We start from the raw sequence: 14,893 nt of genomic DNA on the forward strand, positions 1-14,893 counted from the left end.
ATTCTGCCATCTCAGATAGGGAGTATGAAGAATTTGGTTCATGTGGATGTTAGTCAAAACAGATTTATCGGTCCAATCCCTCCATTTTTTGGTTCCATAACCAATATCACAGTCTTGGACTTAGTGCAGAAATAAACTTTATTCATCATTCATCAATGGCTGCAAACAGTAGACGTGAGTCATAATGACTTAATCAGTGATATCCCTCCTGTATTTGGAAAGCATTGTAGCCTTTCTTATGTAGATTTTTCATCAAACAAGTTTTCTGGAAATATAGAGATTGGTCAATATGCTTGTAATCTCAAGCATCTAGACCTCTCTAACAATCTAATGATTGGAGTTATACCAAGTGAACTTGATTGGTGTACTTGGACCTTAGTAGTAACAATTTAGGAGGAGAAACACCTGATTTTTCGGATTTCTCATATTTGAAGTGTTGGGATTTATTTATAAATTTAATAATAATTGTGGGCTTACATGTTATTATATAATTGTATTACGCTATTTAAGTAATGGGTTAATTATATGATTAATTAAAGAGAGCCCATTAGAACCCAACTTGGTATGGACTTAATGAGAGGAAACCCATTAGGTTATAATTAGGGTTTAATGGGAACCCTAATTACAACTCTATATAAAGACGACTAGGGTTATGTTTCCCACACACCAAAATCAATACGTTCATTCTCTCCCTATTGGAAGAACATAAAGGATTTTGCGTTGAGGAAAGCCGTAATTTCGGATCTATGTTTCATGCTCAAGCCTAACTAATGGAGACGAGTACGCGTATTCTTATTCATATATTCTTAATAATTCATTGTGATAATCTTTGATTTAACAAGTGGTATCAGAGCCAGGTTTTCACATTGAATTATTGGAAACAATTAGTTTTTTGTAGTATAATTGTTTCGTGAGGTGAATCGTTTTGCTATGGGGATTTAAAAGGATTTTTTATTCTGTCGCCAATGATTCGAATGAATAATTTTTGTTTTTGGATTAGAGTTATCATGTGAAACAATTTCGATGGATGAATTTTTTTTATGGATATCAATGGTTTGAGATTTCTGCCGCCGTTTATTGTTCTTTAGATTCGTGATTATTATCGTTTTTTCGTTTCTCTAGAACTCAAGTTTGACAACCATATATTGTATAAATTGTTTATATATATTTTGTGATATCCATATAAATTCTTGTGATATTCATAATCTGGATCTTTTATATGTCTAGAACAACATTATATATTGGATACTTATGTATTCATTATGTACCTTTTTTTTGGGTGAAACTGATTACTACCATGACAATAGTTATATTTTATTATTGTTATTCGTTGTTGTGAATGGAAAAAAAGTTTGTTTTGTTTAAGATAATTTTTTTGGTTCAATAAAGATTATGTTATGGCTTTCGGAGGATTTTGTTTGTTAGTTGGGCTATTAAGAAATAAATAATATTTCCCATTGAGATTAAGTGTATTGTTTGAAACATTAGTTTCGATAGAGTAAAATTATATCAAGATTCAAGCTGTTTTATTATGTTTGCACTTAATTGTCTTGTATTTTAAAATAAATTGATTGACATAATATAGTTGCCAAAGTAACCTCTGTTGTGACAATTAATTTATTTTAAGGTATAAAGATGAGTATATTTGTTATTTATGCGAATAATGATTGACCCAAAGGAAAATTGTTATTTGGCCGGATAATTAATACACATGTGGTAATAAATATGTGATTATTATAAAGTTTTCCATGTGAGCAATGACCGGCCCAAAGGAAGGGTATTGTTTGACAAGATTTATTTTCAATATTTAATTACTACGTTGAGAGTACCATTTACAAGTTAATATTTTAGTCCAAAGATTAAATATTGATGTTGTGTTAGGTATCTTGTTAATGGGCCCACCAATGTTTCGAATTATTTAGGTCATACATGCACGTATTTTCCACCGATATGACATAATTGCTAAGCATGTTATTTGTTTTGTTTAATATACAGTTGCTAATGCTAATAATGTATCTGCTCAAATTGCTGGTATTCCTACTCTGACTGGGACGAATTATGCCATGTGGAAAGAGAGTGTGGAAAATGTTCTCGGTTGCATGGATTTGGACCATGCACTTTGGACTGAGCGACCCATTTCCACTGCGGAAAACCCAAACACGGATAAAATTGAGAAGTGAGATCGCTCTAATCGCATGTGTCTAATGATCATGAAGCGCTCTATTCCGAGCGKATTTAGGGGCTCTATCACTGAGAGCACTAATGCTAAGAAGTTCCTCATTGAAATTGAACAATTTTTTGCTAAAAATGAAAAAAGCGAAAGCGAGTAACACTTTGATGAAACTCGTCATCATGAGGTATAAAGAAAAGGGGAACATAAGGGAGTACATCATGGGAATGTCTAATCTCAATGGGAAACTCAAGGAACTAAAGTTAGAGYTTTCGGAAGACTTGCTCGTTCACTTGATTCTCATATCACTTCTTGCACAATTCGGACAATTTTGTGGTGAGTTATAACACTCAGAAGGATAAATGGACTCTTAACGAGCTCATGTCACATCTTGTGCAAGAGGAAGAACGACTAAAGCGAGATAAGATAGAGAGTGCTCACTTGGCATCAACCTCTCAGGATAAGAAGAAGAAGAGAGCTAAAGAAACTGCAAAAAAAGGGCCAAAGCAGAAAATGCATAAGAAGCAGGATAAGGAATTCATATGCTACTTTTGCAAGAAAGCATGACACATGAAGAAAGAGTGTCCTAAGTATGCTGCTTGGCGAGAGAAACATAGTAAGACTCTCATTTTTGTTTGTTCTAAAGTTAATTTAGCTTATGTACAGTGGGTAGATTCTGGTGCTACTGCTCACATAAGTATGTCTATGCAGGGCTGCATGCGGAGCCGACCGCCAAATGATAATGAAAGATTTATATATGTGGGCGATGGCACTAAAGTTAGAGTTCAAGTTATTGGGACCTTTAGAATTTTATTAAAAACTGGTGTTTATTTGGATTTAGTTGAAACTTTTGTTGCACCGTCATTTAGACGGAATTTGATTTATGTTTCATGTTTGGACAAATTTGGTTATAATTGTTCTTTTGGAAACAATAATTTAAATTCGAAATTGGTTGGCACTGGTTCTTTAATTGATAAACTAAACATGCTTGAGACTATTACTTTAGATAATGAAATTTTGCACTCTGTTGCTAAAGGTACTAAGCGAAAATTAAATGAGGATTTTGCCATCTTATGGCACAAGCGTTTAGGACATATCTCTAAACAGAGAATTCAGAGGCTTGTTGATGAAAGAATCCTTAATCCCTTAGATTTAACCGACTTTCAAGTATGTGTTGAATGTATAAAAGGGAAACAAACAAACTCAAGGAAATTAGGTTCCAATAAAGCTACAGACGCCTTAGAATTGATACATATCGAAATATGCGGACCGTTCCCTACAGCTTCTTGGAATGGTCAACGGTAATTTATCACATTCATAGACGATTACTCTAGATATGGATACCTATATTTGATACATGAGAAGTCTCAATCATTGGACGTATTTAAGGATTTCAAAGCCGAAGTTGAGTTACAGTTAGGCAAGAAAATTAAGGCTGTCAAATCTGATCGCGGTGGTGAATACTACGGCAGATATGACGGATCAGGAGAACAACGTCCAGGACTATTTGCCATATTTCTAAAGGAGTGTGGAATTGTCCCACAGTACACTATGCTGGGTAAACCTAGCATGAATGGTGTAGCGGAAAAACGAAACTGAACTCTTAAAGACATGGTCAGAAGTATGATTAGTCATACTTCTTACCTGAATCACTTTGGGGAGAGGCACTAAAGACTTCAGTTTACATCCTTAATCGAGTTCCATCAAAAGCAGTGACTAAAACCCCGTATGAGCTTTGGACTGGCAAGAAACCTAGTTTAAAGCACTTGCATGTTTGGAGATGTCCAGCTGAGGCAAGGGAGCCACTTGAAAAGAAATTGGACTCAAGAACAATTAGTTGCTATTTTGTTGGATATGCAGAACGCTCTCGAGGCTTTAAGTTTTACAATCCGACTACCAAATCCTTCTTTGAGACGGGAAACACAAGGTATCTTGAGGATGTTGAGTTTGGGTGGGAAGATAAAATAAGGAATGTTGTCTTTGAGAATGATGAAGCTCCAGTTCAAGATGCTTTTATTTCCAAAACATTTGTTAGTGATGATCATGTTATTATACCTATCATTGCTCAAGATACAACTCCAGTTCAGGACACCAGTGTAGGTGTACCTCTAGTACAAGACAACACTGAAGTTCCTCCACCTGTTGAACAAACTCAACAAGCTCAAGAAGTGTCGTTAAGGAGATCCACTAGAGAAAGAAGAAGTGTGATTCCGAATGACTATATCGTTTTTCTTCAAGAACATGAAGAAATAGGCATAAGGGAAGATGACCCAATCAACTTGGCAAAAGCCTTGTCTAGTTCGAATTCTCAAAAATAGATTAATGCCATGGAAGATGAGCTGAAATCCATGAAAGAAAAAGATGTTTTGGATCTTGTCGAGTTAACAAAAGGTGTGAAACCCATTGGTTGTAAATGGATATTTAAAACCAAGAAGGATTCAAAAGGTTACATCAAAAGATATAAAGCTCGTCTTGTCGCAAAAGGATTCACTCAAAAGGAAGACATTGACTATAAAGAGACTTTCTCTCTGATTTCATCAAAAGACTCTTTTAGGACAATGATGGCACTTGTAACTCATTTGGATTTAGAGTTACACCAGATGGATGTAAAGACAACGTTTCTCAATGGAAACATTGATGAGACAATTTATATGGTGCAACCTGAAAACTTTGTGTCAGGAGATCCGAAGTCTATTGTGTGCAAATTAAAGAAATCCATCTATGGTCTCAAACAAGCATCCCGTCAATGGTATCTCAAATTTCATCAAGTGATCACCTCCTATGGTTATAAGGTGAATTTGGTGGAAGATTGTGTATATCATAAATTCAGTGGGAGTAAATTTATTTTTCTGATATTGTATGTTGATGACATACTAATTGCCACAAACGATTTGGCTTTATTGCATGACACCAAGAAATTTCTCACTAAAAATTTCCAGATGAAGGATCTTGGTGATGCCTCTTTTGTATTAAGAATTCAAATTCTACGAGATCGTTCTCGTGGCATTCTAAGGTTATCACAAAAGAGTTATATTGATAAAGTCCTTGATAGATTTGGCATGCTGGATAACAAATCAGGAGATACGCCCATAGCAAAAGGAGACAAGTTTAGTCTCAAACAATGCCCCAATAATGAACTTGAGATAAAGGAAATGCAGAAGATTCCTTATGCCTCGGCTGTAGGAAGCCTTATGTATGCTCAAGTTTGTACTCGTCCTGACATAGCTTTTATAGTGGGAGTTTTGGGCAAATACCTAAGTAACCCGGGAATGGATCATTGGAGAGCAGCCAAACGGGTCATGCGGTACTTAAAGAAAACAAGAGATTACATGCTCACATACAGGAAATCAGACAAACTAGAGATCATTGGGTTTTCTGACTCCGATTTTGTTGGATGCCAAGACACTGGACGATCTACATCGGGATATGTTTTTATGCTGGCTGGAGGAGCCATTTCCTGGAAAAGTGTCAAACAAACACTTATAGCTTCTTCAACCATGGAAGCAGAATTCATAGCTTGTTACGAGGCATCCAATCATGGAATATGGTTGCGAAATTTTGTCACGGGGCTGCGTATAGTTGAGGAGGGCATTGAAAGACCTCTAAAGTTATTCTGTGACAATAATTCGGCTGTGCTATATTCAAATAACAACAGGAGCTCTATAAAGTCGAAACATATAGATATAAAGTTTCTGGTTGTTAAAGAAAGAATCCAGAATGGTCAAATTATGATAGAACACATCGGGACAAACTCAATGCTTGCGGATCCACTAACCAAAGCCTTGGTGCCCAAGTTTTTTCATGAGCATACTGCTAGCATGGGTGTTGTTTTGGATGACACTAAGGTTTAGTGGGAGTTTGTATTGGTGTTTTAAGTTATTAAAAATAATTTGTTTATTTTTTGCAGACTTCAGTTTATGGAATTTTTTTTATCATTCCTGAATATATGTAATTTTCTAATTTTTGTTTTATGTTTGGAATATTATATATATTGATCTCATAAGGACTAAAGTTGAACCAGTTGGAAATAGGCATGATTGTAATCACATTGCATGTAATTTCCATCCCATTCATCCATGCTTGATCTATGTCATTAGATATGTTGGTATGGTGACCATTGAAGGTTAAGTTACATTATTGAAGTGACAAAAGCCGCCATGATCTCATACGAACATAGAAGATGGACAAGATTGTACCTTAAAAGGGGTTTTAATTAAATAAATAACATAAAGTTGTGCACTAAGGAAATTTAAATATAATTGATCAAGAATAACATGTAGCCCAAGTGGGAGATTGTTGGGATTTATTTATAAATCCAATAATAATTGTGGGCTTACATGTTATTATATAATTATATTACGCTATTTACGTAATGTGCTAATTATGTGATTAATTAAAGAGAGTCCATTAAAACCCAACTTGGTATGGACTTAATGAGAGAAAACACATTAGGTTATAATTAGGGTTTAATGGGAACCCTAATTACAACTCTATATAAAGACGACAAGGGTTATGGTTCCCACACACCAAAATCAATACGTTCATTCTCTCCCCATTGGAAGAACATCAAAGATTTTGCGTTGAGGAAAGCCGTAATTTCGGATCTACGTTTCATACTCAAGCCTAACTAATGGAGACGGTTACGCGAATTCTTATTCGTATGTTCTTAATAATTTATTGTGATAATCTTTGATAACATGAAGTTCATAAATCTGTCTCACAATCATCTCACTCACTGGCGAGGAAACAAACATGCCCTCTATTTGGACATTTTTCTTCCAATCATGATTGGATTTTGCTTCTTAGTTCTTGGTTATGTATGTTACCATCGTCAAAAGGCTACCAAAAAGAAAAGCCAGCCAAAAATCATGAAGACTTCATCAAGGCAACATAAGATTTTGACCTCAAATACTACATTGGAACCAGTGGCTATGGTAGTATTTATGAAGCAAAACTACCAAACGGTAAAACATTTGCATTGAAAAAACTCCATCGCTATGAAAGCAAGCAACCAACATTAAGACAAAAGTTTCAGGAATGAGGTTCAAGTGTTAACCAACTTGAGGCACAAAAACAAAGTCAAACTCTATGGTTTTTGTTTCCATAACAATTGCAACTTCCTTGTATACGAACATGGAAAATGGGAGCCTATTTTGCGCACTAAGAAACGTTGAAGCTGTACAACTTGATTGGATGAAGAGGGAAAAAATTGTGATGGATGTATATGCATCACGATTTCATCCCACCTATCATCCATCGAGACATATCAAGCAACAACATCCTCTTGAACTCAAAAATGGAAGCATTTGTTGCCGACTTTGAATCTGCCAGATTGCTCAACTCTGATTCTTCAAACTAAACTATAATCGCCGGAACTTTAGGATACATTGCTCCAGGTATTTATATTGAATCTTATGCTTAAATCTTGATGGTATTTATGTTAAAAATTCAGTAACAGTCCTTTTCATAATCATGTAGAACTTGCCTACACCATGGTTGTGACTGAAAAATGCGACGTGTATAGCTTTAGAGTGCTAGCACTTGAAACCATTGGAGGGAAGCATCCTGGTGATCTCCTGTCATCCTTAAACTTATCTTCCAGTCATGGCACATCATTGGCAGATATACTGGATGCACGACTCACTTATCCAACCAACGACCGCATACAAAAGGAACTTCTTCGTGTTTACAATGTCACACTAGCATGCATTGTCACATATCCAAAGTCTTGCACAACAATGAGAATCGTGTCTATAGAATTATCACGTTGACTGTATCTTCTATGGTTTTCTTCATTTTCAGAATGGTTTCATGTCCATTTTGTATATCTTTGTTAAGGATACGAGTTAAAGATATGGTAGTCGTTTTCGACAGTTGATGATGAGATGTAAAAGAAGTGTATGCTTGAGACATTGAATTGAACTCTAAATAATGTGACAACACACACCTCTAATATGATGTTACCAGTTCCTATGAAAACCAACCCTGAATGAGACTGCTAAATGCACAAAACAGAAAACAGTCCTATTGTCCATATCTGAATAAATCTTTGAATTTCTTTGAAGTCACTTAAAAAATTTCAATCTTTGTTACATATATGAGACCCCAAACCAAACCCCTAGATGCTAGATTCTCTACTTTTTCATGCAAAGTGGCAATTGAGTTTTGAATTTGCAAAATTGGAGAGAATATTTTAATGTGATTTTTGAGGGCTAGGATTGATGATGGCTAATAGAAAAAGTCTTAGGCAATGATGAATATCAATTAGGTCATTATATTCAAAGAACTTGGTTATCAATAAGTCCAAAAGTTAGTAACTAACTGATGAAATTAGTTAAGGTGCATGCAAACTGGTCCAAACACCCATCATTACAAAAAAAAGACTAATAATAATGCAAAAAATTGGGTTCAGGCCTGTTTGTCAGCAGCTTAACAAGGCCCACTGTTTATTTGGTCAACTATAGATGACTGTTTGGTAGTGACTTGATAATATAGAAAATAACTTTAGACTTGATAATAGAAGCATTTGTTGCCGACTTTGGAGTTGCCAGATTGCTCAACCCTGATTCTTCAAACCAAACTGTAATCGCCCGAACTTTGGGATACATTGCTCCAGGTACTTATATTGAATCTAATTCTTAAATATTGATAGTATTTATATTGAATCTAATTCTTAAATCTTGATGGTATTTATATTAATAATTCGGTAACAGTCCTTTTTATGATCATGTAGAACTTGCTTATACCATGATTATGACTGAAAAAAGCAACATGTATAGCTTTGGTGTGGTGGCACTTGAAACCATTGGAGGGAAGTATCCTAGTGAACTCCCGTCATCCTTAAACATGTCTTCCAGTCACGACACCTCAGTGGCAGATATACTGGATGCACGGCTGACTTGTCTAACCGATAGACGGATACAAAAAGGAACTTCTTCGTGTTTATAATGTCGCACTAGCATGCATTCTCATAGATCCAAAGTCTCGACCGACAATGAGAAGCGTGTCCCAAGAATTATCACATTCACCACATCTTCCCTGGTTTTCTTCATTTTCAGAACAGTTTCATGTCCATTTTTTATATCTTTGTTTGCAATAAGAAATAAAGATATGATAGTGGTTCTTGTGTAGTTGAAGATGGGATGCATAAAAAATGTATGTTTGAGACACTAGAATGAACTCTAACTAATTTAAGAACACCTCTAATATGATGATACGAGCTACAACAGGTTATAGCCCGTCTAGACCTCCAGAATCGGCTTCATTGTAGTTCTGTGCACCAGATGAACAACTCTCTTTCTCTTGTTCCTCTTGTCTCATATGCCACTACCACTAAAGAGATGTGGGACATCCTTGCCCAAACCTACGTAAAACCTAGTCGTCGCCACATAAAACAACTCAAAGACTAACTTCACAAAATAACCAAAGGAAACCGACTATATGCAGTCCCTCAAGGCATGTTCGGATCATCTCGCTGCCCTTAGCAAGACTATTGACCATGAGGACCTCATTGATCGTGTCCTTGCTGGTCTTGACCCATCCTACAATTCTATCATCGATGCTGTCAATGGAAGGGAAACTACCATATCTTTCGAAGAACTTCATGAGAAACTAATAAACAAAGAACTCTCTCTTCAACAAACCTCATCAACTGTTGACCTCCCTACCACTGCCTTTGCTGATCACACCCGCCACCAAAGCCACCAAAGCCACCAAAACTGCCCTTCTTGGTCTCCTGGTATTCTGCCACTCCTGCTAAAATTCCCACCTCATCCCGACAACCTCGACCATTCTTTGGGAAATGCCAATGTTGTCGTGACAAAGGACATGTCATCACTCAATGTTATGTTTTTGCCAAACAATTGCCTAACATCAACCCTCCTCCCCCACTTTATCAACCACACCCTCAAGCTCATGCAATTACTGTTCAACAACATGCGATGTCTTCATGGCTTCTTAACAGTGGCGCATCTCTCCATATCACTCATGATCTACAGAACCTTTCTCTCCACAACCCTTATGATGGAACAAAGGAGTTAATCATTGGTGATCGTATAGGTTCAAAAATCTAATGTTCTGTATGTTCCTTCGATCTCTCAAAACATCATCTCTAAATTGTGTATGGATAATAATGTGTCTATTGAACTCCTACCACATTCTTTTGTGTGAAGGATCTTAAAACGGGGGCCTCTCTTCTCCACAGTCCAACTAGAGCGAGTGTGTATGAATTACAACCAAACATTCCTTCCGTTTTCACAAGCACAAAAGCATCTCCACAAGATTGGCACCAGCGCCTCGACCATCCATCTATTAAATTCCTTAAACTTCTAAATTCTACTTATAATCTTCGTATTCCTAGTCTTGCAACTTTAAATTGTAATTCATGCATTTGCAATAAAAGTCACAAACTACCATTTTCCACCACTTCTATATCCTCAAATGCACCTCTAGAATATGTATTTATGGACCTCTTGATATCTGGCTACAAATACTACCTGATATTTGTAGATCTACATTCAAAATACATATGGTTTTACCCCCTAAAACAAAAATCAGACACAAAAAATATTTTTCTCGATATGAATCATCGATCGAAAGATATTGGCATATTGTTGAAACCGGACTCTTCTTACTCACCATGCCTCTATGCCTCTTGTTTATTGGCCTTATGCTTTCACGACCTCGGTCTACTTAATGAATTGCCTTCCCACTCCAACCATACAAAATTCTTCACCATACTTCAAACTATTTGCCAAACCTCCCGACTACTTAAAACTAAGATGTTTTGGTTGTCTTTGCTATCCATGGTTACATCCATACAACAAACACAACCTAGAACCAAAATCTCGAACATGTATATTTGTTGGATACTCCCCAAGTCAAAGTACTTATTATTGTCTAAATCCCCAATCTGGAAAAATCTTCACCTCTCGCCATGTCCACTTTGTGGAAAATGAATTTCCCTTCTCAAAACTAAATTCCGAGAACATATCATCTCCCCCCCCCCCGATGAATGGTGTCCTCTTACCATCTCTCAACTACACCCAATGCTAATACTTCTCATACTAATACCACTCCTTTCCCTCTACCTTCCCATGCCAATACGACTCCTGACCCAACATCTCCATCTCCTAACTCTTACCCCTCCCCTCCTCAATCAAAGCCACCTCCCACACCACCTCAAAGAACTATCACCACTCACTCACTTAACAACATACGAAAACCCATAAACAAAATGAACCTCCATGATCAAGTTCATGACACCACCACCGAACCAAAAAACATTGCCCAAGCACTTAAAATTCCTATTTGGCGCCAAGCAACAGATGTCGAGTTTGATGATCTCCTTAGTAACAAGACATGGGATGATGGGACTTGGTGCCACCAACATGCTTACAAGATGTTATTTGGTGTAAGTGAATCTTTAGAACCAAATACAAACTCGATGGGACTATTGGACACCACAAAGACTGCCTAGTAGCCAAAGGTTTTTACCAACAAAGTGGATTGGACTATACTGAAACCCTTTAGTCTGGTTGTTAAACCGACTCCTGTTCGTTTCATTTTATCTTTTGTAGTAAGTCAAACATGGTCTCTTCGATAACTAGACATCAACAATGCCTTTCTTCAAAGGCACTCTCACCGATGATGTTTACATGACCCAACACCCCCCGGATACCTTGATGCCCAACATCCAAACTATGTATGTAAATTACGCAAAGCCCTCTATGATCTTAAACAAGCACCACAAGTATGGTACAAAGAACTACGTCATTTCCTTCTTACCTCTGATTTCAAAAATTCTGTGGTTGACTCCTCCCTATTCACTCTTCACACCACTACTTACCTTTTTATCTATGTAGATAATATCATCATCACAAGCAACTCCAATACTCACCTTGACAACCTAGTCAATTCCTTAGCCAAATGTTTCTCTCTACAGGACCTCAACCCTTTATCCTACTTTCTTGGAGTTGAAGTACTTCTTCATACTAAAGTCATTTTTCTAAATCAAAAGAAATATATCTCTGATCTTCTATGCAGGTACAACATGCAAGCGATCAACAAAATCGGTTGTTACCCCCTTGCAACCCAACCACCTCTTACTTTGGAAGGCACCTCACTAGTTGACCCCACGGTCTTTCGAGCAATAGTTGGTAGTCTTTAATATCTCAGTATCACCAGACCGGATGTTGCATATCTGTCAACAAGCTATCACAGTATGTGTATCCCGACAACTATTCATTGGCAACCTCTAAAATGTCTTATTCGTTATCTAAATGGGACATTACAAACGGGACTTGTTCTTCATCGAGATTCTCCACTACACATTCACGCATTTTATGATGTAGATTGGGCATGTGATCGAGATGACTACATTTCAACTACAAGTTACATTGTTTATCTAGGAAAAAACCCGAATATCTTGGAGTTTGAAAAAGCAACAAACAAGAGCTTGATCGATCATCAACTGAAGCCGAATATTGTGTTGTTGCTACAACAATTGTTGAAGTTCTATGGCTCTGTAACTTATTTATGGAATTGGGTCTAACTTCTACTCAAAAACCTGTAATATATTATGACAATGATGGGGCCACTTATGTCTGTGCAAATTCCAGTATTTCACTAAAAAATGAAGCATTTAATTAGCTCTCTACTATCTCTTTGTCCGTGAAAACGTTCAAGCTGTCAACTTGCGCGTCTCATACAATTCTAACACCGTTCAACTTGCCGATGTTCTTACAAATCCTTTACCTCTCACATTATTTTTATCTCTAATAAACAAGATCGATCTTTCCCCTTGGCCGACCATCTTGCTGGGGCATGATAAGATCAAGACACAATCACCATCATTAATGATAAATCACAATCCCCAATACTTAGTGATTCTAGTATCTTTTTGTATAATTGTAATACTATCCTAGAATATATTGTTCTCTTCCAAAATTAGTTCTAGAAGTGTATATAAATACTCTATGTTTTGTTAATAAGAAGAATAACTTCGTTCATCAATCCTGGATAAGACTATTGAAACCCTTTCTAAACTTTTGCTTTTCAGGTGATATTCACTTGCTCTTTCTGCAAAGAGGTTAATATTGCTCAGCATGCTTCTTACAAAGCTGCTCTAAGAGTAATCACTTGCATTTTGGCGCACGGGTTAAGCCTCAGGGAATCGGAAATCTCATCTTCCATGTGTTGGGATCCAGCCGTTGCCAAAGCCTTGTGACCGTGAAGGTTCACTTGCAATGACTCATGGCCATTCATGGTGGCCTGGGGATAAGTTGGTGCATGTAAGCTGGCCAGGATAATCACGGTTACCCAAAATAAAACATCAGATGAAAATAGTACAAACTTTGTTTTTGAACAACTCTCTCACTCAATAGGACACAAGTGAACAACTATATGTATGTATAAATATATATATATATATATATATATATATGTGTGTGTGTGTGTGTATGTGTGTGTGTGTATATGCTATAAATGTCTTGTACATAGCCCTATATATTCAACTCCAACCTAGTACATAATTTGTTAAAAGAGTTGTATCAATATTTTGTTGAATATTCACTGTGAAAAGCATAGAATTGAATGATATGTACAACAATATATGAAAATATAGGGAAAACACGTAATTGCCCCCACATCGATCGATTCATATCATTTCAACAGGTGACAATAGTTTTCCTTCTTTCGACTGGACTTAAAGCATTTCCAAATACAAAGAAAATTGATTTTCACTTACATTCGGGTAGATTTGGACAATTTCTATTCAATATATGTTGGAACCTTCTCTTTTTAAGTGCTCTTTGAAGATTAATTTGGGGTTCCATATGTTCTCACACCCTTACTTTATTGTCAAAGGGGTTACTTAATGGTCAAATAAAAGTTCGTGATAGGGACACCATCTGTAGCAAAAATGCGACCACAAGGACCCATTTCGTTAAATTTTTACATTATGGACGGGATATTTTATTTCATGAACAAACTATACCAAAATTGTGAATTTGACAATCTTAAATTTGGCATTGATATCAATATATGTTTTGGCTTTTTTATCTTTAGAAGAATGTGTTCAACCAACCCTTGTAATTTTTATTTTATCAAACAAAAAATTTTGAATTTTTTTAATGAGAAATTATATTAACACTTCATTCTCAATTTACAATAACATATTATATCTCATTGTATAGCACGGTTCAACAACTAGCGAAAAAAAAGAACATTAAACAAAACTTGAGGGTTGATTTAGTTATTTTAACATTCTATATATCTTATTTTGTGCCAAGCTTCTTAGTCATTTCCATCCCGTCAACTAACAAATGCATCCTTATGTTAGAATAAAGTCTTTTCTTTTTCAGAAACATGGTTTTAGAAAACAAGTCTAAGTGTAAACCAGTAGATAGATATTTCTTTTAAATTCTAGACCGTTAAATGTATTTTTTTAAAAAGTGTGGCTTCGGTATGCAAATATGTGTTGGGTTCCGATGAGAAGATGCACATTCGGATAAGATGCATGCATCAAACGTGATTTATGGGTTGGTTTGAGATTAAAGGTGATCAAGGGATCAGATCCCTTTTCACACGATATTTCGCCATGCATATATATATATATATATATATATATTAGTTGTGTACCCGCGCAATGCGGCGGGAGCCATGAATTTTAATGATTTTGAAGTTCCACTGGTTTTATAAGATAAGATTTAACGATGATATATG

Source organism: Cynara cardunculus, assembly GCF_001531365.2.
Source record: "Cynara cardunculus var. scolymus isolate 2C chromosome LG 16, CcrdV1, whole genome shotgun sequence".
Taxonomy (NCBI): Eukaryota; Viridiplantae; Streptophyta; class Magnoliopsida; order Asterales; family Asteraceae; genus Cynara; species Cynara cardunculus.